We start from the raw sequence: 27,873 nt of genomic DNA, 5'->3' as shown, positions 1-27,873 counted from the left end.
GGTGTAAATCAATGTAGCTTTTATTGTAGTATTTTATTTTATTGTAGTCTTGTTGACTTCTAGCTGACTTCAATGGAGCTATGACAGTTGACACCAACTGAGGTTCTGTCCCAAAATTATGTTCTAGTCTCAACAGTGTCCACATAAAATGGCACATTCTTACCCAATAGATCCATCCACTGTGCATATTCAGGGATACACTTGCTTATTTTAACAAAAATAAGTGTTTAATGATTTTTGCTCCTGTACACACTGCAGAGCCACCAGTGGTAAGACTCAATGAGCTAAGTTATTTTTCTTAATCACCGTCAACAGAAATTGTTTGTAAAATTGCAAGTTAAGTCTGTGAAACATTGATGAAAGTAATATAGTAAATAAAGTAAAATAGGCAAGACCACTTGCCTCCTTCTTCCATCTGAACTAGATTATAGGCTCTGTGAAAGTCCAGATTGCTGATGACCCTGGCAGAGTGCAGTCTTTGAAAGAGCTCATTAATAAAGGGCAATGGTCTGAGTAGTAACCATATTTAATGCCAGGTAGTTCACATTAAGTACTGGAGAGAGGAGAAAAATGCCAACCCACCTCAGACCCCTGTGTTGGGGCTGGAGTTTGCCATTTCCTGAGCAGAAATATAGACTGGACTTTTCCAGGGCAGCTTGATGGGAAGTATCCCAGTTCAATGCAATACAGGCATAGGCCTGATACTGTAAGCCAGTTTTAATCTGTGTTGGAGAGACACAGCTAAGCTTGACAAAGCTGCATGGGTTCCAGTTGGATGAGGACACCAGGTGCTGTCAGACAGGACCTGGCAAGACCAGTGAGGGTTGGGACTGCCTGATGGAATACTGCCCAGAAAGAAAGTCAATCTTAATACTGAGTTCAATCACGGCATCCAGGCCAGCCGGTGGCTCTATGCATGCAGGTTCATCTTTGGTCTCATCTTCGAGGCCAGATTGGAAGAGGTAGCACTGCAGAGCCTCACTCCATGTGGTATCAGCTACCAAATGCTGAAACTCTGCAGCATAATTAGAACTGGCCAGTGTTTCTGTGGCAAGGTCTGGAGTGCAGCCTTGGCTGTGAACATGGCTCGGGTCATCAACAAATAGTTCCATGATGACTTCAACAAAGTCCTCAAACTGGTTCAGGAGAGGGCTAGACTTTTCCAGGAGTATGGAGGACCAAGCCAATGACTCCTTGGTCAGCAGGCTAATGGTAAGTCCCACCAGCGGAGTATCATCGCCTAGGCCAACAAGGCCTAGGCCTAGGGCGGCAAATTTTCAGGGGCAGCAAATTTAAAATAGCAGTCCAGCATTTTTGTACTTGCAGCATTGCACGCCGCGATTCTACCAATCATGATAGCACGTATTGAAACCACCAATGACGGCGCGACAGAGACGCCATTTAGTAAGCAACATACTCAGGACTGGAGTCATGACAATCCTAAGCGTTAATTAACAGTATGACTGGAAGGAAGAAATTAAGCGGTGCTCAGTTAAAAAAAAAAATGCTATACAGAAGAAAGAAAGGGAAAATGAAATGATAGCAAAAGTGTGCAAAATTGATTCCTTTGTTGTATCAGTTAGTGCCGACAGTGAGACAGAAAAAAAAGTTGAAAGAAGTAGTGAAGTAAAAAGTGAAAATATTGATGTGTATAAAGTACATATTAAAACTAATGAAGAAATTCCAGCTGCGGTTAGTGTTGAAGAAAATGTTCCAAATACTAGTGTATCAGAGACTACCGGGAATCATGTTGATCTGGATATCTTTGACAATATTGCAGAGATTTGCAAATCACATCAATCAGAAATTCAATCTGATATTGGAATATCTACCATAAGTGACGATCCGGCCCAATGGATATTGAATGATGCTACAATTGAGTATTTATCAATGCATGGTATTAAACAAAATATCAATAGTGATTTTACTAACTCAAAAAGGCAATATACTGATAAAAGACGTGTTCTAACAAAAAATGTGTTTGAACGACATCTTTTAAATGGTGAAGTAAAGCCACGGCAATATCTTGTATATTCAGAGAGCAAAGGAGCTGTGTTTTGTGCCCCATGTCGATTATTTGAAGGGATCTCTAGTCTGGCGACGAGTGGATACCATGACTGGAAAAACATATCAACTCAACTATGTGAACATGAAAATTCAACTGAACATAAAATGTGTGTATTGACAATGGTGAGGAGAGGCGAGATATCCGGAAGAATTGGTATGAATTTAAAATTTCAAATGGAAAAAGACATTATGTATTGGAGAAATGTGTTGAAAAGGATTGTAGCAGTGGTAAAGAAACTCTCAAGCAGAGGACTTGCATTTAGAGGTAAAGTGGAAAAATTTGGATCATCTTATAATAGCAATTACATGATGGCCCTTGAGCTTGTCGCAGAATTCGACCCATTTTTAGCAAGTCACATTGCACTTATGGAAATGAAGGTCGAGGTAACGTATCTTATCTATCATCCTATACATGTAATGAATTTATAAAATTGATGGCTTCAGATGTGATCTCAATTATTATTAAAGAAGTAAAAGAAGCCAAATATTTCTCGATAAGCGTTGACTCAACACCTGACATATCTCATGTTGATCAATTGGCTTTTATACTGAGATATGTTAACGATGATGGCATACCAGTAGAGAGGTTTCTTTGTTTTTTACCAAATACTGGCCACAAATCAGAACAGTTAGCTGATGCTGTACTTTCAACTTTTAATTGTTATGGATTATATATCGCAAACTGCTGTGGCCAGTCATACAACAATGCCACTAACATGTCTGCTGTATATAGTGGGTTGCAAGCAAGAATTAAGAATATAAATCCTTATGCTGTGTATGTGCCTAGTTCTGCGCATTCTTTAAATCTGGGTTGGAGTATGTGCAGCAGAAAGTTGTCAAGAAGCATGTTCATTTTTCTCAACTGTCCAACATCTTTATTCATTTTTTTCTGCCTCTACTCACCGGTGGGAGATTTTACTATCTAATTTGAAGCCAGGCAGTAAAGTAATAAAAAGACTCTCTGAGACTCGCTGGTCATCTCGAGTGGAAGCTTGTCATTATTTGAGTGAAAACTGTAATGCTATAATTAAAGCCTTAGAAACAATGAAGGAAGATTCTACTGAGAAACCTGTTACATGTAATGAAGCTGCAGGCCTGCAGTGAAAACTCGATCGACTTGAGGCAGCTTTTATGGCTGTATTTTGGAGCTCACTCCTGGAAAGATTTCATATAACTAGCCAAAAACTGCAAAATGTTTATATTGATATACAGACAGTTGTAGAACTCTACAACTCACTAATAGGATACATTAACTCTATACGGGACTTGTTTGATATGTATGAAGAGAAAGCCAAAGAAAAATCTGAAATTGAAGACTATGAATTTGACACAAAGCGAAAAAGAAAGCATAAACTGCAAGCTGAAGGGACACACGAAGTTGAAGTGGAAATGTGTGGTAGAGATAAATTTAAAGTAGATACCTTTTTAACAATACTAGACCTTGTATGTTCCAAATTGAAATGCAGAAGTAATGCGTATCAAGAAATTTATAGCAGATTTCAGTTTCTCTCTAACATTACCAATACTTCAACAGCAGATATAACAGTTCATGCTAAAAAATTACAGCTATGCTACCAAGGAGATTTAGAAGAATCATTTGTGAATGAGTGTCTACATTTTCGATCTTATTTGGAAGGTGTCGAAATTCCTGAAAATGAAAAGAAGTCAATTATAAGATATTGCAGCCTTCTTCAAAATCGAAACATTCATTCAATCAGTATATCCAAATCTTGATATTGCCTTCCGAATATTCATTTGCACACCTGCTACAAACTGTTCAGCGGAACGATCATTTTCGGCTTTAAAAACTACTTGAGGGCTAACATCAGTGAAGAAAAATTAAACTCCCTTTCTCTCCTGACAATTGAAAAGGATCTAGCAACTTCTCTGGATTATACAGAATTAATTAATATGTTTGCCACTCAAAGATGTAGGCATAAACAAATGTAATTACTTACTTCTTTCATTGCATCTACATAAAATAAAAAAATAAATATTTGATATACACCGGACCCCCGTTTGAACGCGGAGTTTTGAATCCATGTGTGCGGTCCCACGCGGTAACCGAAATCGTGCTATACAGACTAAAACTAAAAAAACTAAAACAAGTTCATATGGGGTCAGCCGCCAAGGGCAGCAATTATTTCAGGGCCTAGGGGCGGCAAAATCATTAATCCGCCACTGAGTCCCACCCGGGACTGGTCAGTGAGGGAAAACTGCTGGTGCAGCAGGAATAGGTGCTCACACTGATTTCATAAAACTGCAGAGCTGACTGCAGTCAGAATCAAACTTATTTGTAGGAGATTGTAGGTTCCAAAGAGGGAGGAGTCACAGGTGAAGAAGCCTGAACCTGCAGTATGTCATTCTGCATCTGCAGGGCATTTACCTGCATCTGTAGGTTCTGTAGGGCACCCACTAACTCCATCAGGATGATGCTAGCCTTAGTGGGATCCATTCCAGTAACCAACCTACTCCTGTCCCCTTCTTTACCTCCTTGTTTGTTTGGGCTGTTCAAACTGTCATGGACTGGGGCATGAGTGGTCAGTCCTAATGCTCAGAGCAGTGACAGTCAGTCCTAGTTGGAGCTGAAGTCAAGAGCCAGAAGCCAGAATCAGTAAAACATGAGTCAGAAACTGAGTCAGGCAGAAGCAAGGCTGGGAACAAGATAGGCACAGGAGCAATGGCTGCTGTGGGCATAAGTATTGAGCAGCCACTAGCCAAGTGCTACTGCTAGGTTAAACACAGCCTTGGAAATGCCAGTCAGTCAATCTGTCCGATTAGGTATTTCAGGTGTGATTAGCTAGCTGATCCCAGTCCAGCTACAGGCCCTTCATTCCTGTCTCCATTCCCTTATGAGTGCTGTAAATGTAATGTTGTCCTGATATGTCTATTAACAAAATATAACAGATAGTCCATCCATTTGACTTATTAGCCATAGTCCACAAGTTCCACAAGCTCATAACTGTCTTTCATTTGCTGTTTCCATTTCTCACAGTAATCTTTATGGTCTCCTCGTGTACATACAGAGTTCATAGGTAAACCAAAGACAACGTCAATGGGCAAAAGGGGTGAATTCCACTTAATAAATAGAAGGGTGAAAACCTTGGAGCTTAATTTTGTGTACAGTTATAGGCATAGATGACCTTATTAAGGGAGCCCTTCCATTTTTACTTTTGTTCCTCTAGCAAAGTTCTGAATGTAGCTCGCTGAGCTTGGTTCAGCATTTCTATGTCCCCCTTGCTCTGTGGATAACATAAGGTTGTGTAAAATGTTTCAGTTTTACAGTAGTAGTGTAACCTTCTAAATAAATTATTTGCAAATTCTGCCCCTTGGTCATGATGAATCCGTTTGGGGAATCAAATTTTAAAACAAAGTCATTGAAGATCTTGTCTGCCACAGTCTTGCCTGACTTCTTGGTGATAACGGAGGTTTGGGAAAAGGAGATGAAATAAGTCTATCGATACACGTGCAAATGGTTCTATTGTAACTATGTTAATTAGCGAAGCTGGTGACGTTTTTTTGCTTGATGCATGTACAGACTAACAACAATGTCCAATGTTCCACTTCATCTTTGGCCAATAAAACTGATCTCATGCCAGACTGATTACTTGCTTTGCTCCTAAGTGTCCCACCTCTTCTGGTGACATATCTGATTAAAACAAAACAACTTTTTGCTGCAGTTTCACTGCAAGTCATCGGAAGTGTCCAGAGATTCAAAATCTCTTTGGTGCTCATCATTTAGCTGGTATCAAAATCATCCTACCCAAATGAAGTTCTTCTAGCTCTCTCCCAGCCATTGTATTTGCAAATAATTAAATCTTCCTTGGCAACTTTTCCTGGAGCAGTCTGCAGCAGCTGAAGGTAGGTAGGTTTGTCTTTTGGAGAGATGGGATCATTGCAATTCAGCCTCTCCTGCCTATACATCCCAACTGTTACACTCCCAGGCCAGGGACAGTTTTAAACTTAGTGTCAAAAATACAAACACATATAGCTTGCACAAGTCCCATTGCTGCTTAGTCTTTTCAAAGGACACACAACCAGATCTGTCCTCTTTGGCCCCTCAACAGACCTTCAATTCTTAAAGGAACAGGGCACAGGTTAATTTAGCTCAGACATTCCCTTAGGAGAGCTACACTTGGAACTTCCCTCCCTAAAGATCCCTCTTCTTTTGCTTCCCTGACAAGTAATGATCATCCAGCTTGGCATTAGTTGCCTTCTGGCAGCTGACATGGTGAGCGTGATATAAGACCTTTGGATCTAGCCCTTTTCCCAGAAGGTGGTTTAAGGTAAGAAATAATTGTGGGGCAGATTAGGATGAGAATAGGTTCAGTGAGAAGGGAAGAGGAATGGATGTTCAATGTGGTAGATATTTATAGTGAGGTATCATGAATATTTAAATTAATTTGTCATTGAGTGCCTCTGAACTCAAATATGATCTGAACCACCATTTACTGTCCATCTCTAATTTAAGTATTTTTTTCTTTTCCTCCTGACACCAGAGGCTACGTTAAATGTGTGGTGTTTTTTGTTGTTTTTTTGCTATTTATGGATACATTCTGCTATTTTTAAAATTTCAAATAGACAATTGAAACCTTACAAAAATCACTGGGACAGGTGTTAATCACTGCTCAGAAATAGCTGAGAGAAGTTGTTTGGCAGTTTCCCAAGCAGAATTGAAGACAGACATCATGTGGTGGCCAAACGAATGTTTTGACATCAACCATTGGCTCACTTTGGAAACAGCTGAGAAGAAGCCAAAGGCTTTGGCTACACTTGGCTGTTTCCAGTATGACCTGAAGGATGATGCAAAGCAAATGTAGAACTTCCTTTGAAAAGTCAATTGTGATTTTTTTAAAGCGAAACACATTTTGCTAGCAACACAGCCATCAATATAAGCCTGTGGCCTCTTTTTGCAATTTATTGGTGAGCATTTTTGTGCTGTAAAATCTATTTTTCCAAGATTGGTACATACAGTAGATAAAACACTTAACACCATGGACCTTTAAAAGAATGTTCCTTGGAGATGGAAACTTCAAAGTCCTTCACTGTGAACTGGAGTTTGGTCTTGCAAGATCAGGCTCTAAGACTAAGTTCTTTTGTACTGTAACTTCCTTTATATTTTGTGCAGAGCATGTTTGTGAAGATCAATAAATCATAATGAAATTCTTGAATTTAAAATGGCCTCCTGGAAAAGTACTTAGGGCACCATACATCATAATACAACAAAATGCATTAACATATCAAAATAAAAAAAACAGCTTCTAAAAGTTTAACAAACTAAAACAGAAAAAAGTTTTATTTTTAAAGGTGGAGATGGGCAAAACAATTTAGGGCCAAAAGTGGCCAAACCAGAAAACAGTTTTAAGTGCTTGTGTAGACATGAAAATTACAATAGTATAAAACAAAACATTTACAAGCTTTCAAACCTGTAGGTTTCAAGGACAATTAAGAACATGACCATAGTTTTTATTCTGCAGCTAAATCTTGATCTTGAACAAGGAATCAAAAAGTTCAGTGACAAGCAATTAAAGGTTGACAGGTTAATACATTACAGGCTGATTTTCAGTGTAGGCAAAGAACCATACATGCACATGCATTGCTATTAGGATTTGCATGCACAGCATTATTTTTTACTAGTGAACTTTTCCACTATGAATTCTCACCTGCTCATCCAGGCACTGGAATGACCTCAACATGCAAATATTAATACAGCACAAGTGCACAGGCAGCTGTAAGTATTTGTACAGTTGCATGTGCAGAAATGGTGGTTGGGTTGTGAAAGGGCTGTAAGGAGTAAAAAAAAAACCCCAACAATTATATTATACAGACCCAACGTTCAATGCACCTAAGTCTTTTTGCAGCTCTTATTGGTGTTATGTTTGTCCCTCATCTCATCATATCCATTAGTGCCTGTCAGTCTCTCTGTAGTTTACTCTATAAGTGTCCATGTATGGACTTCTGCTGTGTGTGTAAACTCAGTCACTTTTTCCTGGTGTAGTGTAAACAGTTTGCTCTGAGCAAATATTTTTAAACCAATTATTTGATTGATTTTTATTTTCTATGTATAGAACAGGCAAATAGTAATTTTCTCTTGTTCACATATTCTATTTGTGATTGGACATACAAGTCACATGATATTGTTTTTGTTTTGTGATAGGCTGAATGCCTTTCATAAAGTTTCTGCTGTAAGTGTTTGAAGACATCTATTTTAAATTTGCTTTCCATAAGTTTTCAATCATGTGAGTTTACAACTTGCTTTCAGTAAGAATTCATACTAAAAATATTTATTATATTAGTGTTCATGGGAAGTGACCATAAAAGGGAAAAAAAACAGTCAAATGAAATTATCATTTACATTCAAACAAATGCTCATGAAAATATCTTTCATTATTTACCCATCTCTAATGTAGATAAACGTGACATTGAAAGTCTGGTTATGAAAAGGCAATGTGCAAAGAATATTAATATCTACATTTGTGAAAGTCACACTTTAACCACTGAACTATCAGGTCCCACAGCAAATAGTGTGATTTGAAGACAGTGTAGAGTGTAAAAAATTGTCAAAAATACAGTGGAACAAATAATGACATATAATCCATTATTTATAAAGGGAGTAAGATAAAAATAATTTCACAGAATTGTAAAGGCAAATTGAATGATAAATTCATCTTTTTTTTTCTTTCTTGCTAGAGTCTTGCTCATATATAGACTAGAGAGAGAGAGAGAGAGAGAGTTGATGAAGCTTAGAGCCAGATTACAGGAAAAACTACACTTGGAGCTTGCTACAGTGCCTTGCCACACTCAGATTCCCAAACAGAATTCCTCAGATGCCAACATCTGGTTGTCAGGATGTGTATTAATTATTTAGACTAAAGCTGTGAAATCATTGTGTGGAGGGCAGGGATCAAACCAAACCACAAACTGTATGATGGGGCCATATAAGAAGAGACAAGTCACGAATTCATGATTATACCAAAGCTTTTGTGAGAAAAGGCCACAGGTTTATTAAAAACAAGATTCACATAAATCAAGAACAAACATTAATCACTAGAACATCTTGTACTACCAGACACAGTAAAAATGACATTTTCTTTACTAGCAGCATTCACAAACATTCCTTTAAATTCAAAGCCATTCTTCAAATCAACCATATAATTTGTGGCTCCTCCAATTTTATCTTTGTTTTTTGTTGTTGTTTTTTGTTACACACACACACACACACACACACACACACCGCTCCACAAGTTAATTAATAGAGTCTTTTTCATGTCCTTTCTATCAGAACCTTACCTCAGGAAAAGATGAAACTAGGAAACTCGTGACAGTGTATAATTATTTTTTAAAGTCCTAATTCCAGCAATTAAAGATTGAATTGGTCCATATCAAACAGGGAAATCTTGGATCTTTCTGAGTTTGAATAATGATCTTTCTGTCTTCCAGAAGGGGCTTAAGCCCTCTTACACTGAGTGGGGTGGAGTGGAAGGAGATTGAATGGAGCCCTCCCACTCCAATGGTTACTTGACCTTGAACTCACCAGCAGGGAGCACACACAAAATCACACTAGCTAGCATCACTCCCTCCTGTCCTCTGTATAAGCAGGCAATAGCAAAGTGTTTTAGAAAGGGCTATAAAACTATAGCAGGATAAGCTGAACTGAAATTCAGATGACACAGTGGGATGTTAAATTTTTATTTGTCACAGAAAGTGTATGTAGATAAGAACAAGGAGACCATAACCATTCAATGCCTAGTAGTGGAGTCCTCACCAGAAAACAAAGATATATTGATTAACAGGGAAGAAAAAGTGGCAGAAACTCTAAGTGTGTGTGAGAGGCAATTAATCTTAGACTACTGCTAACCACCACCATTCCTTGTAGGATATGAAGTGCCAACAGAAGTCAGAATTTCCCTCAAGAAGGGGACTGAACAGGTTTCATCATATTGATGGAAGCAGAACCCAGCTTGTGTGTAGGAGAAGTCAAACCAGAACTGGTCAAATTATTTATTGCAAATAATATTTGTTGGGATTTTGGCCCTTGTTTGATTTTACAAATTGTTTTCTGACTTCTGCACACGTATTTATTATTTGTAGCTATTTGTGGGATAGTTTGGACAAGCCTGCATGTCTGTATTTGACTTTAAGCAGCTTCAAACCTTAAAGAATGGATGATGACAGCTAAAAATATCCATCCAAGCAACCTTGTTATGGAGAGAGTCTGCCATTTAGGACATATTGCTATTGCACATAGGGACATATTCTATTCCATTACAACAGTGTGAATAAGAGTCATTCCACCAAAGACAAGGGAAATGACTCCAGATATAAACTTGTGTAGCTGAGAGCAAAATCTTGTCCTCACTAGGCCAATTTTTTTTCAGTCCTCATTAGGCAAAACTCCCAGTAGACATAAATAGGAGATTTGTCTCAATGAAGACCGCTAGATTTGCCCTTCCAAAAATACTGAATGACAAGTAATGGGGGAGGAGGGGTAAACTTAATGTGTTGGGCCAAGCTCTTCTATTCTTTATAAACATGCAAGTCAACTGAAATGTAACAGGGTTGCACATTTTTATGTCTGAGAGCCAGGAGTTTTGCCTGAGTAAGTGAATGGGATTTGGCCCTGAGAACAAAATGTGGCCATTGGGGTTTCTTTGTACATCAATAATAAAGAATTTTTTCCCTTTTAAAATACTGATAAATAAAGCAGCGCAAATTAAAAAGTAAGTGCATCAAGCTTCTGTGATCTACACTGGGGATTTCATCTCATTATGCTGCACTCATGCCATGTGCTAAAATCTCACTGGTCTCAAAGTTCTATATGTGAAGCAAATACAGAATGTGCAAACTAGATTCATGCTGTGACTAACAGGTCGGCTTTGTAGATCAGAGAGAATTTTGACCTAAATTTTTAATCAGACGGACATTTGTCAGAAAGTGGAGGAAAACCAGGAGTTTTCTGCTGGGCATTGTTATTCAATGTCTCATTAAACTTAGTTTTCCAGTAAATTGAGTAATCCATTTTGAATATTTAATGCCTATTCATCACATTAGAAATTACACTAACTTTGGGGCAGAACAACCTATATTCCACTTAGGAATAAGTCTTCTTGATCCAGAGAATAAATCATTTTCAAATTTTTGTAGCAGCTGGCAAGGTAATCTTTTCAAAGCATGCCATACGATACTTATCTCAGACATCTAGACAGCAAAAACAAGTGCTAAATTCACCTCTGCTTTGGAAAAAGCCTTTTTTGTCATTAGCAAAATCTGTAAATAGATGAGTAGGAAGGAAAGTACCTTTTTAATACTGCCAAATACCAAATCATTACTCATTTCTCTATTACTTGATTTATTTGTTACAATACCTGCTGAGATTAGGTGGAACCAGATTTAAAGAAACACTATCTAGTAATTTATACTCTCTCCTACCTTAAATTTGCTATAATCTGATAGGAAGGGACATCTACTTACATATAATACATATTCCGCTTATTTTAAATTGACCTAAATGTAATTATTTATGCTCGGCCCCATATTACTTTATCTAGCAGTGTAGAGACCTGGAGCTAAAACATTTAACGTAAGTTAATAATAAACCAATACTCAGAGCTGTGCTGACTTAACAGATAATATTATTGATGACTCTCATCACTGAACAAGATATTGTTAAACAAGGTAGTGGCAGGTTGGTTTGTGTCAGGGAAAAACTGGCAGATGAAATTATTTGCTAAATTGGGGAAAAACTGTTAGGGATTTACAAAAAATTCCATTAGGTTTGTTTTTAACCAAAATTTTTTTTTAAAAAAAGATGGGCACCTTGTGTAGTTTAATGTTCTAAACATAATGCCATAAAAACAAAACTAAAAGAAAAAAGGGGGGGAGAGAGGGAGGAGGGAAGATAACTCTTAGCTTGTTCACATATGTAGGTAAAAACCTATTACCTACCAATGAGCCAAATTCTGACTAATGTGGGGAAAGTGGTGTAACCCAGCCAAAACATATCTCTAAGGCCTCTGCATAAGGCCCAATTTGACCCTGGCACATCATAAAGTTCCATTGATCATAGCAGAAGACTAGGGGAGTGGGAGAGGAGCCAGGTTCTGGAGGGGGTTTGCCTATCTGGGTGTCTGAACTCCACTCCCCAACCCCTTCATGTGATTTGGGATCTGTGGGGTCACAGCCTCTCTTGGGGAGTCTGAGTCATGCTCCCTGCCTCCCCATGTGGGTGACAGGATCTGGTGCCCTTGCCCATCTATGGGGTCTGTACCCCATGCCTCCCTCATGTAAGCCAGGTTCTCGAAGGACTTGCCTTTCTGGAGCTGTTTAAATCCCTTATCCCACCATGTGAGCCAGTATCTGGGGAAGCCAGATGGGTGGTGAGCTTAGAACAGGCAAGTTCAGTGCAAGCACCAAGAACACAGTGCTCAGACTGGAGTGAGGAGCAGAGAATGGCTGTGCTTGATACATATCAGAAACTCTTCCAGACCTGGGGGAGGGAAAGGAACACCCACTTACTGACATGAATGGATCAGGTTTTAGGTCTCACAGCTATTGTTTCAGGTTGTATTCATCTCCCTTGAGTATTGTCTTTCAGTTGTGAACATCTCATTGAGAGGAATGAGCCACTTAACACCTCTCTGAGGCAGCTATGCTGTTGACTCATATGTAGACCCTGTTCCCTGCATTCTTCCTCCAATTTCATACAATATTAAAATGCTGCACAGACTGTGTTCTAGCTGAGGGCTTGTCTACACTTAAAAGGCTGCAGCCGCACTGCCGTAATGCTTCTGCCATCGATGTAGGTAATCTACCTCCTTGAGAGGCAGAAGCTATGGGCTTATCTACATTATAGGTTATGTCGGTACAACTCATGTCCCTCAGAGGTGTGAATAATTCGATTCGATTCTAGAAGCAGCCCAGTTGTAATAATTGGGCCTACAAATTTATCTTTATTGTAGGTTTAACAGTAAAAAAGTGGAAGTTCATAAAGTGTCACAATAATCTATAATAATAAACACTGATGGGAAATGTTGCAAAAGAAAGAAAATCCCCTGAACAAGTACAAACAAAAAGTCCTACTATAATTCAAGGACTGTTAAAATCATGACTGGTAAACAAGACAGTTTAAAATCAAAAAATAATGAACCAAAATTGGTGTGTCAAAAATTAGGCCTATTGATAAATAACATTGTAAAAGGATGGACTATTCCACCCATATTTTCTTTTGGGGATTATTTAAAGGAAAAGAGTTTGGTGGGGTGGGTGGGAGGAGTATGGATGAACAGGTGGAGGCTGCCACAATGCTGGCTGACTGAAACAAGAGAAGAGGAAGGAGTGTGGTTCGCCATCCCACGGTATCCTGGGATCCTGGACCTTCTTTGTCCTAATGCTCAGAATGTTTTGACCAGAACAGGCTAGAGAGATACCACCACCTGTACCAACTCCAGCTAAATCTTGTATACCAGCTAAGGGTTTGTCTCCCCCCGTCACCTTGCCATGTCCTTTTTCTTCCCTACTTTGTTTCTTCTCTGTCCGATCCCTCTCATTTTTCCTTCTGTCTAGTAAGAATCTGGCTTTGCCAGCCAAGATTGTGCATTTTGCAACACTGCTGTAAGCCTGTAACCAGAAAGAGGCAGATAAAAGCAAAGCCCTAAACAGCCCGATGCTGGTACATATTTACCAGGTCTCTCAGAACAGCTGGTAAGCAGGGCCGGTGCAAGGAAGTTTCGCGCCCTAGGCGAAACTTCCACCTTGCGCCCCCACCTCCGTCCTGAGGCGCCCCCCCCATGGCAGCTCCCCCCCACAGTGAGGAACCCCCCCCGCGGCAGCTCCCCACCTCAGCTCACCTCTGCTACGCCCCCTCCCCGAGCACGCCATTGCTGCTCCACTTCCCTCGCCAAATCAGCTGTTTGGCGCCGCAAGCCTGGGAGGGGAGAAGAATTAGAGCGGGGGGGTGGCGTGCTTGGGGAGGAGGCGGAGCAGAGGTGAGCTGAGGTGGAGAGCTGCCACACGGCTCCCTGGGCCGGGGAGGGGTGGGGAGCTGCCGTGGGGGGGAAATTGGGGGCACCGCTTTTTGGCGCCCCCAAATCTTGGCACCCTAGGCAACTGCCTAGTTTGCCTTAATGGTAGCACCGGCCCTGCTGATAAGACAGTGTGCCGTGCCTGTGTTTTGCTAGCAGTGAGATTGCAAGTAAAAGCCAATACCAGAGACAGAAACTGCACTTTCTCTCTTTGCTATTTTTTTTCTCTTCCCTTTTGTGGGTGTTTTTCTTGTTTTGCATTTTAGGAAAGAGGATCAGACTTTAAGAACAACAGCAACAGCCTAGCTTAACTATTTTCTTCTCTTTTCCCAAAAAAGAATAATGATTATCATCTTGAATACCATCTTAAAGACTGCCAGCCAAAGGGATTTTTCCTTCTAAAAACTCCCTCCAGCTAAAGGGAAAGGGAACAATGGAGGTTGTTAAAATTAAAGCCTTATTTAATACTTTACATTTCAAATTGTTAACTGTTTTTTCCTCTTTCCTGTATCTTTAATAAAAAGTTTAAAAGATTTTTAATGGTGTATTTGCCATAGTACTAAGCAGGCTAAGGTCTCTGTGGACAGGTCATTACAAACTTGCATTGGTATAACTATGTCAATCATGGGTGTTTACACTGTTATACGGACTTAACCCCAGTGTACACAGTTCTGTGTCAATGTGAAGGCTTGTTTTAAAATCCTTAAATGTGTTTTGTTTGGAACAAGCTGTGACGGGTTGGACCCTTCCCACCCCCCGTCCGGGATGCCACCTGATGTACTGGGATTTCACTGAGCCTGCCTGCTCCTCTAGTCTCGGCTCCCTCTCCCTGTTTTGCTGGATCAGACTTTCTGGTCTCTGGCAGCACACACACACAGGTAGGTATGCACCAGCTGTAGAATCACACAGAGTCTGCAAGCAGTTCTCTATGGGAAGATTCAGTTAGGAAATTGCCCACACTCAAATGCACACCCCATTTGGGGAGTAAACCCAAAATAATATTGTCTTGCACTGTATAGAAAAGTCTGCACAGTGCAAGCTCATCAAAATTCACCCTTTCCCTCAATATGGAGAGAGAGATGCACAGCTTCTTGCACCCCTCCCGATATAATTGCACAAACTGGGTTATGTTATAAACAAGAAAAGTTTATTAACTATAAAAGGTAAATCTTAAGTGATTATAAGGGATAGCAAACAGAACAAAGCCGACTACTAAGCAAATAAAACAAAACATGCATACTAAGCTTAAGATCTTAAAGAGACTGGTTTCAAGAAGTAATTTCTCACTCTAAATGTTGATTTTGGGCAGGTTGCAGAACTTCTTGAAGGTAAGCTACTCTGCTTGCAGCTTCAATCTTCAGGTATCTTATTCACAGATCAGATCCCTTTTCCAGCCTGGGTTCAGTACTCCTCCCCCTTTCCCTTTGTCCTTGTTCCATAGGTGTTTCCAGCAGTCATCTTGGGTGGGGATTCAGTGAACAGTGAACCAAGATCAATTTCCTCCCCAGCCTTAAATAAGATTTACATAAGGTGGGAATCTTTTGTTTCCCAGTCTTGACCACCCCTTCCTTTTAGTGAAAAATTACTAGAAGTCCAACATGGTGTTTAATACCAGGTGACATGATCACCTGACAAAATAATGCCACAGCAACATCCCAGGATGCCTCTCAGAAAGGAGAGAGATTAGTATTTTCAAAGTCTTATTGTTTCTTCCTAATGGCCCATCAAGGCTGATGGCCTCTTGTCTGGAGGGTGTTTCGCAAGTATACACCCAGTTGTAATTGTTACACAGTCAATATTCCTAACTTTAGATACAGAAATGATACATGCATACAAATTGAATAATCATATTCAGTAAATTATATCCTTTCCAATGATACCTTACAAGACCCATCTTGCATAAATTATCTCAGTTATATCATAAGCATATTTCTATATGGGGTGTAACATCACACAAGCATGCAAAGCAAAGCATGTAGGTACCTATGACATAGGGCAAGGTAGAAGAGAGGTCATAGAAGCCAAATTTAGCTGATAGGTTAGAGATTAAAGTCCAGGAACTCATTGGTTGAATTCTCTGAAATGCTTTCAGTTTCATGCACAGGGCCAGATAGAAATGCAGAAGCGCAGGGTCTCAGTGAGTAGAAGAGAGGATAGTGTTTGGAGGAGGGATTTAGGGTTAGTAGGCACTGGGAAAACATTTGGAAAAGGCAGAAACTATACAGAAACGATGGGCTCCATCTAAACCAATAGGAAACCAGATTGCTGGCATGTAAAATTAAAAAGGTTGTAAAGGATTTTTAAGCTAAGGGGTGGGAGACACTGACAGGGGCAGAGGAGCACATGGTTCAGATGAAGACATCCCTTAAGGGAGGATTTATTGAAGCAGGTAACACTGGTCTACAATTTTTGAGAAGTCGTCTGCTTCGGAGATAAAATGTGCGATTTATTATGTATTTTGATGTGCTGAATTCAAATATGACAATTAAAACAACTGATTGGCTACTGTTTCTAAGATATTTAAGTTTTTACATGTTATGTCTATGTATATTGTGTAGATAGTAGAGTTTTAATCATAAATTGTAAACCTAGGTCTTTTCATGTGTTTATGGTTGCTTTACATGATACTATTTCACCTGTCCTGTTTATGTAACACTTTAAAAATCAGCAAAAGGGTTATATAAACAAAATTTATTATGAAACAAAAGGCAAAAAACTATTATGTACATAGTTTAGTCCTATTCAGTGTCTACTCAGCGTTTCTTGGCTTGTCTCTTGTATTCATTAAATGGAGCATCTCTTGTCACTGTCCAGCAATAGTCTGCAAGCATTGATGGGCTCCATTTGCCCTGATAGCGTTTCTCCATTGTTGCAATGTCCTGGTGAAATCGCTCGCCTTGCTCGTCACTTACTGCTCCGCAGTTCGGTGGAAAAAAATCTAGATGAGAGTGCAAAAAATGTATCTTTAGTGATATGTTGCAACCAAGGCTTTTGTATGCCTTGAGGAGGTTTTCTACCAACAACCTGTAGTTGTCTGCCTTGTTGTTTCCGAGAAAATTTATTGCCACTAACTGGAAGGCTTTCCATGACGTCTTTTCCTTGCCACGCACTGCATGGTCAAATGCATCATCTCGAAGAAGTTCACGAATCTGAGGACCAATAAAGACCCCTTCCTTTATCTTAGCTTCACTTAACCTTGGAAATTTTCCACAGAGGTACTTGAAAGCTGCTTGTGTTTTGTCAATGGCCTTGACAAAGTTCTTCATCAGACCCAGGTTGATGTGTAAGGGTGGTAACAAAATCTTCCTTGATTCAACAAGTGGTGGATGCTGAACACTTTTCCTCCCAGGCTCCAATGACTGTCGGAGTGGCCAATCTTTCTTAATGTAGTGGGAATCTCTTGCACGACTATCCCATTCGCAGAGAAAACAGCAGTCCTTTGTGTATCCAGTTTGCAGACCAAGCAAGAGAGCAACAACCTTCAAATCATCACAAAGCTGCCATGATGTTGGTCATAGTTTATGCACCTCAAAAGTTGTTTCATGTTGTCATAGGTTTCCTTCCTATGGACTGCATGACCAACTGGAATTGATGGCAAAACATTGCCATTATGCAGTAAAACAGCTTTAAGACTCGTCTTCGATGAATCAGTGAACACTCTCCAGTCATCTGGATCGTCAACGATGTTGAGGGCTGCCATCACACCATCGATGTTGTTGCAGGTTACAAGATCACCTTCCATGAAGAAGCAACAGAGGGTCCTGTGGCACCTTTGAGACTAACAGAAGTATTGGGAGCATAAGCTTTCGTGGGTAAGAACCTCACTTCTTCAGATGCAAGTAATGGAAATCTCCAGAGGCAGGTATAAATCAGTGTGGAGATAACGAGGTTAATTCAATCAGGGAGGGTGAGGTGCTCTGCTAGCAGTTGAGGTGTGAACACCAAGGGAGGAGAAACTGCTTCTGTAGTTGGATAGCCATTCACAGTCTTTGTTTAATCCTGATCTGATGGTGTCAAATTTGCAAATGAACTGGAGCTCTGCAGTTTCTCTTTGGAGTCTGGTCCTGAAGTTTTTTTGCTGTAAGATGGCTACCTTTACATCTGCTATTGTGTGGCCAGGGAGGTTGAAGTGTTCTCCTACAGGTTTTTGTATATTGCCATTCTTGATATCTGACTTGTGTCCATTTATCCTCTTGCGTAGTGACTGTCCAGTTTGGCCAATGTACATAGCAGAGGGGCATTGCTGGCATATGATGGCATATATAACATTGGTGGACGTGCAGGTGAATGAGCTGGTGATGTTGTAGCTGATCTGGTTAGGTCCTGTGATGGTGTTGCTGGTGTAGATATGTGGGCAGAGTTGGCATCGAGGTTTGTTGCATGGGTTGGTTCCTGAGTTAGAGTTGTTATGGTGTGGTGCGTGGTTGCTGGTGAGAATATGCTTAAGGTTGGCAGGTTGTCTGTGGGCAAGGACTGGCCTGCCTCCCAAGGTCTGTGAAAGTGAGGGATCATTGTCCAGGATGGGTTGTAGATCATTGATGATACGTTGGAGAGGATTATGCTGAGGACTGTAGGTGATGGCCAGTGGAGTTCTGTTAGTTTCTCTTTTGGGCCTGTCTTGTAGCAGGAGGCTTCTGGGTACACGTCTGGCTCTGTTGATTTGTTTCTTTATTTCCTTGTGTGGGTATGAAGAAGAATGGGACAAGATCCTTTTGACCGTCATGGAACATGTAAACCCTAACATCACCTGCCAGGAGATTCCACTGCTGTAGTCTGGAGCCCAACAGCTCTGCCTTACTCTTGGGTAGTTCCAAATCCCTGACAAGGTCATTCAGTTCACCTTGTGTTATGAGGTGTGGTTCAGAGGAGGAGGATGGGAGAAAATGTGGGTCCTGTGACATTGATGGTTCAGGACCAGAAGTTTCATCCTCTTCCTCTTCCTGGTCTGACTCAAGTGAGAATGATTCTGGTGCATCAGGAACCAGTAGTCCTTCTCCGTAGGGTCCTGGGCGTATAGCTGATGGAATGTTTGGATAATGCACTGTCCACTTTTTCTTCCTTGACACACCTTTCCCAACTGGAGGCACCATGCAGAAGTAATAATTGCTGGTATGATCTGTTGGCTTTAGTAAAGTTTGACTACATTTATTTCAGAAGCATTTTGGCTGTAGAGCAGTGTAATCTATATCCTAGCAAAGAGGAAAGGATAGAAGTTGATAAAGGACAAATTCCCTCACCAAAGGCTCTTAAGCAAAGAAGGCAATCATGGCATAAGAGGGAAGGTCCTCTCATGGATCAGTAGCTTGTTAAAAGATAGGAAACAAAGGTTATGAATCAACAGTCAGTTTTCACAGGGGAGAGAGGTAAATTGTGAGTCTCCCAAGGAACTGTACTGGGACATGAGTTGTTTCAACATATTCATAAGTGATCTGGAAAAAGTAGTAAACAGAGAAGTGGCAAAGTTTTCATTTGATTCAAAGTTACTCAAGATAGTTAAACCAAAGCTGGCAGCAAAGAGTAACAAAGGGATCTCATAAAACTGGATGACTGGGCAACAAAAGGACAGATGAAATTCAATGCTGATAAATGTAAAGTAATGCACATTGTAATACATAATCCCAACTACACATACAAAATAAGGGTGTCTAAATTAGCTTTCAAAAACAACAAGGAGTCTGGTGGCACCTTAAAGACTAACAGATTTATTTGGGCATAAGCTTTCGTGGGTAAAAACCTCACTTTCACTCTATGCGTCTGAAGAAGTGAGGTTTTTACCCACAAAAGCTTATGCCCAAATAAATCTGTTAGTCTTTAAGGTGCCACCAGACTCCTTGTTGTTTTTGTAGATACAGACTAACACGGCTACCCCCTGATAAATTAGCTTTCATCACTCTAGAAAGATCTTGGAGTCATGTTGGATAGTTCTCTGAAAACATTCGCTCAGTGTGCAGAGGCAGTCAAAAAAGTTGAAAGAACCATTAGAAAAGGCTTAGATAATAAGACAGAAAATATCATAATGCCATTATATAAATCCTTGAATACTGCAGGCAGGTTTAGTTACCCCACCTCAAAAAAGATACTGGAATTAGAAAAAGTACAGAGAAGGGCAATAAAAATTATTAGCGTTATGGAACAGCTTCCGTATGAGGAGACACAGACTGTTCAGATTAAAGAAGAGATGATTGGTGTGGAGGGGAATATGATAGAGTTCTATAAAATCATGAATGATGTGGAGAAAGTGAAAGTGTTATTTACCTCTTCACTTAACACAAGAATCCGGGGTTACCCAATGAAATTAATAGGCATCAGGTTTACAACAAACATAAGGAAATACTTCACACACTGCACAGTCAACCTGTGGAACTTGTTGCCAGGGGATGTTGTGAAGGCCAAAAGTATAACTAGATAAAAAAAAGAATTAGAAAGTTCATGGAGGATCGGTCCATTAATGGCTATTAGCCAACATGATCAAGGATGCAACCCCAAGCTCTGGGTATCCCTAAACATCTGGCTATCAGAAGCTGGGGGAGGGATAGCTCAGTGGTTTGAGCATTGGCCTGCTAAACCCACCATTGTGAGTTCAATCCTTAAGAGGTCATTTAGGGAAATGGGATAAAAATCTGTCTGGGGATTGGTCCTGCTTTGAGACTAGATGACCTCCTGAGATCCCTTTCAACCCTAATCTTCTATGATAGGGGATGGAGCTCTCACTAAATTGCTCTGTTGTATTCATTCTCTCTGAAGCATCTGGCAATGACCACTCTCAAAAGACAGGATACTGGGCTAGGTAGATCATTGATCTGACCCAGTATGGCCACTCTTGCGGTTTATTCTTAATCTGTTCCTGTTCTAAAAATAAGAGGGTTAACAAATGTCTTAAAGTTTTTAATGCTAATAAATGATTTTTGTTTTATTCTTTTATTTTAAAGTTTGTAATTTGTATTAGTTGTTTAATGCAAAAGGCTTACAATTTTTTTTTAAATGGTGTTTTAAGTTAAAGAAGGCTAAGCTGCCAAAGTAAACTTTTAGTAAAATAACACAATGGGCAGCCCCCAGTTAACAAAATGCTGTCTTAATTCAGAGCCTCTACTGCATTGACTGTAAATTATATCTCAAACATCAAAAACTAAGGGCTGTTGCAACACCAAACTCAGTAATTGTTTCATTCTAACATTTTTTTCCTTGATATTTTTGCAATCTTTTGGCACATTTTTGTGTTTTTGCAGTGGTTTTTATGTCAATGGTTTTCGCAATTCTTTGCATGTAAGACAGCACTGTGCTATTATTACAAGTTATATCCCCATAATGACTATGTTGCCACAGTGGCCATTTAGTCCTCCCACCTGTTAGTGGTAAAAAAAGGTGGGCAAGGTCTGTCATAGACTAAAAAATGCCTGAAAAGTTTTAGCACCTTTGGGTGCTGCAAATAGCTAAAATGCAAATGTGGTTCAAACCCTCCCCTCCCACCCCCGAATCATTTTCTTGTTTCTTTGTAATGGAAGGAACACTCTTGGATAAAAATGCCATCAAGGCTAAAGATTTTTCTCCAAGTAAGCAAGCTTAACAACTAGGGCATAAAAATTCATATGATTTGTGCAAATGTACAGTTTTAACGGTGTAAACAGCAGAAAAGGGGAACGTTTTCCCCATCTTTACCCATCCTGAGCATTACAGAAAAAAAAGTAACAAAAGCTAGTTTGTCCCTAAACATCTGTCAAAGACATAACAAAACCAAGAAATGAAAACAAAATTTAAAACTGCTGGTGTTATCATCTGTAAGGTGCTATTATTTTCTCATCCGTTGTGTGTGTTTGTCTTGTTTTGTCTTTTAGGAAACAGGATCGAATTTTAATTTTAATAACCAAAGCAACAGTGACAGCTCCCGTCCATCTTATCTAATTTCTTTTCCTCCCAAGAAAGAACAACTATTACCATCTTTGATACAATCTAAAAGACAGTCAACCAAGGAGATTTTTACTTCTAAAAACTGTGTCCAGCAAAAGGTAACAAAAAAGTTATTTAAATTAAAGCTGTATTTAATACTTTACATTTGAGATTCTTTAGTGGTTTCCCCTTTTGTATATCTGTAAAAGGTTATAAGAATATTTAATGGTGTGTTTGCCTTGGTACTAAGCAAGCTAAGGTCTCTGTATACCAAACCCCAAACCTTCTTTAAAACTGTTTATTGTTGGACAGTAACTGGGTTATATGTGGCCCATATAGTCCATCTGTATTAATACAAAGTCCACAATGGGAAGATATGTCAATTAAGACAATCTGCATAGAATCTTTGCTTGGAGTGGAAGCAGTGTCTCGGCTTTCTCAGAGGAGTAGAATAAAAGGCTGAAATGATTAAATTAAATGATGCTATTGTTCCTCTCAAGGACTAACTAGCAGTTCAAGCTGTAGATTTTACGGCTGTAGTTTCTCCAGTTCTCAGGCTATATCTAGACTACAGAAATGTCGGCATAATTTACGTTGCTCAGTGGTGGGAATAAACCACCCCCCTGAGTGATGTAAGTTACACCAAAATCAGCATTTATGTGTACAGCGCTATGTTGGTGGGAAAGCTTCTCCCGCCAACATAGCTTCTGCCGTTCATGATGGTGGTTTTTTTATGCCAATGGGAGAGTTCTCTTCCATCAGCATAGCAGCAGCACAGCTGCATCGGTACAGCTTCGCCACTGCTGTGCTGTTTGTGTAGCCATGGCCTCAGTAACTGAGGGTATGTCTACACTTAAAATGCTACAGCAGCTCAGCTGCACTGCTGTAGCACTTCATTGTAGACATTACTTATGCCAATTGGAGGGATTCTCTCATCAGCATAGGTAATCCGCCTCCCCAAGAGGTGGAAGTTAGGTCGATGGAAGAATTCTTCCATTGGCCTAGTGCTGTCTACACCAGGGGTTAGGTTGTATTAACTATGCCACTCAGGGGTGTGTATTTTTAAAATCCCCGAGAGATGTAGCTAAGCCAATTTAATTTTTCTAGTGTAGACCAGGCCTGAGACTGGGGATAACAACTGATTTTAGATAGACATCAACCAAATTTTAGTTTATTCACTATTTCCAGTATACATGTTTATTTTATTCACTTAATTTTATTTCTGATTCTCTTTTCATATTGTATTGTACTTGCATGTAGCCTTTTCCAAGTGCAAATAAATCTTAGATTTTTATCTGGTTTCCCTACCTTGTGGGCATGTCTTTATTTGAAGTGCTAGGAATAGCATACAAAAGTGGAGGAACATAATCCAATATGATCGCCTTCAATGAATGCTCCTTAATATTACAAAGAGATCCAAAGAGAGATATCTTGGACCCTGGTAAATTTAAACGTTTAAAATTAATTTTAATTAGTGGAGCTTAAAATGAATTTATTTTCCCATTTTGAAAAAGATCCACCAAAGTGTATTATGTGGGCAGCATAATCGGTTTAAGAGTAGGATAGGGATGAGAAGTCATCTTTTCATCTTACGAAGGTGAAAATCCCAACATAATGACTAATATCCCATCTCATTAAAACAGGTTCTAAAGCTTAAACTCTGTGTATGCGATTGCTAAAGGCATACTGGTTGGCACACCTTTCCTGTACAGTCACCACATCATCCATATTTAATACAACATTACTTCATACAGTGCTTTGAAGTACTGAGTATTATAAGCATTACATATAAACCAAATTCTATTCAGTGGCCAAACCCTCAGTGAGTTCAATGGGAGAAATTCTGCTTCCACAGTAAGGAGCAGATTGTCACTTGCACTAGTTTGAATGAACAGGCGTGGGAGAGACAAAGAAATGTCAGTTCATCCATGTTTCCTTCACAAGGGCTAGGGACAAGTTTGTATTTGGAGGAGCACAAGGACTGCTCCTCTATGAAAGCCTGGGCAGAGGAGGAACCTAAACTGCTCCCAACCAGAAGAAAGTTGTAGGTCATGGTCCAGACTCTGAACTGACCTGAAGAGGCGTGGGAGGGCAGGGAGCAAGTTGCATTATGCCATTGGATGTCACAACTTTCACATCTTCCCCCTCACAGACTTTCCTCCCACTTTTCTTGATAGCACAAATCCAAAGCCCTTATTACTACAGAATGTGGCTAATTGATACAACTTATTCCTAAATTAATGATTCATATAGACCTAGAACCCAGGATTCTCCTGTCTCTGTTTTGATCAGTTGATACGTGGTCAATGATGTTCACAATGACACAAGCTTGAGATATACAGTACTCAAGTTAGGAAAACCACATGCTTAGTATTTATCCTGGTAATGGCCTTATAAAAAAGAAATATAAATGAACTGAAGCTGCTTTTCTCTGCATTTCAGTGGTTCCACTGTTTGCATATGAAGACGTTTATCTTTATTGATTCAATTCTGCTAGAAATTTAGAGAACTTTGGGATTAAAAAAGGACATAATGTCAAATATGAAAGGAATAATGTATACCCCTGAAATAATTTTTACCCCTAAGGATCTCCTTCAAATTCAGTTTTAAAATGAATTGTGGAACAATAGCTTGAAAAAGATAAGAATTTAGACTTAAATGTAGTTTATTCTGAATCCCAGGAAATCATCCAAAATGTAGCAGGCAGGCTATGGATGCAGGCGGTGAGTCAAGTGGCAGAACATCATTAATTTATGTTCCCTTTCTCATGTATCAATCTGTTTTTTTTTCTTTTTTGCAAAACTTTTGTGTTATGGGCTTTATAAGTTACCGGGTTAAAAATGTCATGAAAGGTCATGTCTGCCTCGTACATCTTTAAAGTTATATGCAACTGAGTTCATCTCCATTAGCTCATATCTATCCTGAGGCTTGTTATACAGTATTTGAAAACCAATACATTTTTGCCTAGCTCGAATTAAGCTGACACTCTGCCTAGCAGGCTTCATCCTTTAGAAAATTGTTGTCATGTATTAGAATTCAAAGAGAAGGCCGTCACCATATTACAATAGGGAAGACAAGATGCTTTGCACACTTGAAAGGGGTATTTATTCTCCTTGAATATGATATTAAAGAGTGAAACCCTCTTGAATTGTCCCTAGAAGGAATACACTCAAATTCCTAACCTATATAGAGGTATTGTGGTAGAGTCTTCAAAAATATTGCCTTGTTTTTGGAATCATTAAAAACTGGGGCCCTGGTTGCTGAACTGATAGCTTTAAAAATTAAGCTGATTTTAACTGTTTCAGAGCAAGAGAATGGAGCAGTGATCCAAGATAGCATTTAATTGTAAAATGAAAAACATCTGTGACATGAAGCATGATATTTTTTTTCCATAAGAACTGTTAGGGATAAATCATCCCATCCCAGGGCGGCTCACAAGAGAGTTTGATGCAAACTGTACTAGCTCAAAAATATTGTGCTCTTCCTTAGTTCCGTCAGTGAAAGGCAGTGAGTCTATCCATGTTGCAGTCCATGGCTTTGAGCATGTCAAAAATAGTCAAGGACTTACTTAAAAGGGGTAAGGCCATCCCACAAACCCCTGAACCCTACTGTTGTGCTCCTCAGTTGTGCATGTGTGATCCAGGCACAAGGAATGCATAAAGAAAGGCAAGGTCTGATTGCTTTAATACATGCTTTTTGCTGGGTGGGTCCCTGTGACTACACAAGTATAGTAACATAGGAGGTGAGCAAACGCCAAGTAATGTTAATAATCAAAAGCATTCTCAGAATGGCAGTGATGACAAGGAAAGAAAATAAGGACAACAAGAACAGGACTGATCTCAGAAAGGAGGGCTTGTTTAGCTCTCTCTCTCTCTCTCTCACACCTACCCACCTCTACTAAACCTCTGATCTGCTCTGAAAACCATGCTACAAATGAAATATACCATTGCCACATCTATCAGACATGGCCTGTATCATGAATCTCTGGCAAAGCCCCCTCGAAGTGTGACATGTCATCTGCTGTCTGACCACCACAGACTGGTGGAAGCTTGTGCTCCCAGATACCAGTGCATGAGTTGTACAATTCCTCCCACTCCTGGGAAATGGACTGTGCAGATATAATTTAATAAGGTCTGTAGCCAGGGATATCCCATGACATAACTGGTTGTCACCCAGGACAGGTTGTCATCATGATTTTGCAGCACTTGGGATAAGTAAGCATGACCCTTACGACTAGTTTAAAAATGTGAGCTCTTTTCTATGAAAATTTTCAAATGAAATGAAACATTTATTGTGTTTGAAAATTTTCCCCAATTTTTTCATTTTATTTTATTTTTTGCCAAAACATTTTTTTAAAGTTTTGTTTTCTTTGTATTTTCTCTCATTTTCTTAATGGACAAGAAAAGGAGGAAAACCAAACTAAACAAAAACCTCAACATTTTGTGTTTAGATTCAAACTAATTTGATCAAACACACACACACAAATCACTTAATTGCATTTCTTCAAAAAACTGGAAATTGTGAAAAGGTACATTGTGTAATTTAAAAAGGTATTTTTCTTCAAAAAAGTTGATAGAAACTTCAGTTATCTTTATGGACCATGATATAAATGACCAGCCGTATGTCTGTGAATGCTTTCCATGTTCTTTATGCACACAGCACTTCTTTAGATGGGATCAGTAAGTGCATATTGTCTTTGTTGGCAAAACCCAAGGCTTTGTGTCCATGTCTTTTTTGCTTTGACCTTTGGAGTCCCAATGTCCATTTTTTCTCTCTCTTGAACTTCTTCCATCTTTCCAACTGACAGTCCTTCAGTTCTTGGGTCTGGCCATGGTGTTGGCAGTTCAGCTTCCTAGTATCGCTCAGCTTTTCACACCATCTCTGCCAGCATAGATAGCTGTTGCCAAAGTATCTAGGTCTGTACTCTCTCAGGGAGATTTTCCACATATTGTTCCAATATCTGTATGTCCACTGTTTCCCTGCTTTAAGGGTCTCAGGCCTAATTCCACAGGTTAGCCATTCTGTCAGGTATCCGATGAAGGAGTTAGGGCTATGGCTTATTTCAAAATCTCTGCCAATATTTATCTTCTGAGATCCCCAATCCATCCAAAATAATTTAGCTTATGATCTGTGTGTAGCAATGTCCTTATCCAGAACTCGATACACAGGTTGTGCCTGTCCCATTAGAAAACCTCAGGACCCCTTTCCATACTGATCTACAGTAGCTACTCATGCAAAAGTGACCCAATAAGCCTCTTGGTCATCTAATGATCCTAACTGGAACAGGGAACATCTAGGGTTTACTAGTGGCCAGAGCGGAGCCACAGAGCCATTGCTGCTGTTGTTCCTTCACAAACTGCAGCAAGGCCTGCTATGTTGTCGTTGGGCTGCAGTCTGGCTTGCTGCTGTTGTCTGAGTCCTGTTATCCAATTAATCACTTCTGGCATTTTCCCCTTTGTTTAGAAGGTGTGACACCCAGGGAAGCAGGTGGCATTCATACACACACCACAAAGTAGTCCAGACTTAGCTCTGTTTGTTATTTAAATTCACAATTAAAATAACCCCCCAAACACAAACCTCTACCTAGGTTTCTTCCCACACATAGCTGTTCCTAGTGTTTTTCAGTTCTAAGCCTTATATCTATTCACCCAGTTTTCTCTGCCTTAGATGCACACTGGGATAGAGCTTAAGAGACCCAGCTGATCTGACTGCCAGGGTGAGTCAGCAGAATCCTATGTCAGGCTGTCAAAGGACCCTATTATTAGTCACTATATCTATACCTCTCAAAGTGTGCTTGACACTTACAGAATGACATGAAAACAAGTTCCTTGCCCCAAAGAACTTACAAAGTAAGGGGCAGATCATGGAAGGAGCCAAGTGCTTATATGTTGCTGAACCCCCA

Source organism: Malaclemys terrapin, chromosome 5 (genome assembly GCF_027887155.1).
Source record: "Malaclemys terrapin pileata isolate rMalTer1 chromosome 5, rMalTer1.hap1, whole genome shotgun sequence".
Lineage (NCBI taxonomy): Eukaryota > Metazoa > Chordata > Testudines > Emydidae > Malaclemys > Malaclemys terrapin.
The sequence above is the reverse complement of the archived record's forward strand: the minus strand, read 5'-3'. Positions refer to the sequence as shown.